Genomic DNA, 2,360 nt, shown 5'->3' with positions numbered 1-2,360 from the left:
TTCGTGGGGAGGCAGATACAACAAGGGTTTTATCATCCTCTGAAGGGAGCAGGGAACTTCCCTCACTTCATGGGAGACCCTGGGCCATTTCTTATTTCGGTGCTCACAACAAACATCTGTCAATCATTACAGTTTACATTCCAGTATCTGATGCAGAGGATAAAGATGAGAGAAATTCAGTGAAGAACTCCTAAGATCCTCCAAATGAAATGAACATATACTTTAAAATGGAGTGAATCCTAATCTCAGTCACAGAAATGGAAAGGACCTCAGCATCGACTAATCCATCCCGCAGCATAACTTCGATGCAAATGTGAGCATCAGGACAGCATTAAAAAAAAAAGCAAACTGTTGGGAAATATGTTCACAGAGTAAGAAATTAAAGAGGCAGAAGTCTTAGAGATTGATGTGGATGCACAGGGAACTCACCAGGCAAAGTGAGTGATATTTGAAGAAGAGATCCACAGAACATAGAAGCAAGAACAAGAAATAGGTGATGAAAATGATAGAGCAGTAATGTTCTATATACACAAAGGTGTCAAGAACACTGAAGCTCAGAACGAGTTGAAGCTGGGCAGAGAAGCAGATGAGGTTGGTAAGGACAAATGGGTGGAGTCTGTTCTTAGATCTGTCCAGAAAAGAGGAGGATAAAAGAAGGGAAAGGACCATGGCTTGGGACAAGGATAACTGACACCAAAGAGAAGGCACAGCTGCCTTATACATTTTTTTGCTTCTGTTTTCCTGGCTATGGAAAATGGCCTTTGCCCTGGCAATGACAAATGTGGCTAACAGTGACATCCAAGATAAGTGAGGAGATAACGAGGCAGCCCCCACCAGATGGCCCTTGATGAATTCAAGTCCCCTGGCCCAGATGAATGCCATCTTTAGGCACTGAAAGAACTGGCAGACAGCGGCTGTGCTAAATCATTCTCAGTGAGCTTCAAGAGTGTGGAAAACTGGAGAGGTACAGACTGCGGAGAGCCAAAGGTTTGTCCACATTTTCAAAAACAAAGAAGTGAACAGGGTTTGAAAACCACAGGCCGGAGATTTTAATTCCTGGGAAAATTCTGCCATCGATCATTAACACGATGGTGAGTGAGCGCTCAGAAAAAGAAGGGGTGATCGATCACCAAGAAGCAGGACGGGCAATCGATGGGATGTGGGCTAATCGGATTTCCACTTGTGAAAGGGTCACTTGATATATACCTCTATGTGCATATACATGTATGTATGTATGTATAGGTATAGGTGTGTCACATCATTGTAGTGTCTATTGGATTAGATACAGCCATCTCTGTGGTAAATCCATCAGGTTCCTTAGGGTGTGCAGATGGAAATCGCTCGTCTCTCGTGCAGACTGCTTCGGTGGCCAGGTCTGACCCCCTCCCGCTGACCGCTCGGACCTAGGCTGGCTGGACGTGTCCGGCCGGACCGCGGCCTGTCCGCTGCACCCCGGCCCCCGCAGCCTGCGCCGCCTCTTCAGGGGAGAGCTCTGACCGGGCCTCCCGGAGGGATGCTGGCGGCCCCTTCTTCTGGACTGGTCTGCGGGCGGCGGGGTGCGGGAGGGAAAAAGGGGCGCGGCTGCAGGACGGTCAGGAGGGGCGTGGGAGGCCTGGCTCCTGATGGAGAATGCGGGGCGAGGCCGAGCAGAGGGTGGATGGGCTGTACCCCCGAGGCCCCCCCAGAGGCCCCCGCGAGGCCCCCCCAGCGGCCCCCGCCGGGCCCTGCGCTCGGGGGACGCCCCCCTTCTCCGCTCTACGCCGCACATGGAAGCTCTGAGGGCGGACGCCCAGCCCACGGGCCTCGCGGACCCCGACGGACGCTGGGCACGGAGGAGGGCGCTGGAGGGGGCTGGAGGGGGGAGGGTCTGCCCCAGGGCGGGGCGGGGTCACAGGCACCATTGGATCTGGGGGAGGGGGGGCCTGGGGACCTGAGAGGATGGAGGGGGCGGGGTCTGGACAGTGACGGGGAAGGGGGGGCGCCCAGGGTGAGAGGGCGTGGCCTGGGGGAGGATGCTGGGGTCAGAGGGGGAGGAAAGGCGCGGGGGCTGGAGGCGGGAGATGTGGGGGAGGGGTGCCCGAACCCGAGCAAAGGCGGAACGGGCCATCAGACGTGCCCTAGGGACAAAGGACGGGAAGCAGGACTCGGGGCCTCGCGGCGTCTACAGAGTAAGCCTCCGCAGGCCTCCAGGTCGCTCGCGCCTGCGCGGAACCCTCGCCCCGCCCCCAAACGCCCCGCCCCCCAGCCTACTCCGAGCAGCTCGCCTCCCTGTCCGAACTACATTTCCCATAAGGTCTTGCGCAGCTAAGACCGCATCTCGAGGGTGAGCGAGACTCGAACACACATTACTTCCGCTTCCG

The sequence above is a fragment of the Vombatus ursinus genome, unplaced genomic scaffold (assembly GCF_900497805.2).
Source record: "Vombatus ursinus unplaced genomic scaffold, bare-nosed wombat genome assembly UNPS02015012.1, whole genome shotgun sequence".
Lineage (NCBI taxonomy): Eukaryota > Metazoa > Chordata > Mammalia > Diprotodontia > Vombatidae > Vombatus > Vombatus ursinus.
This window is presented reverse-complemented; position numbering follows the sequence as displayed.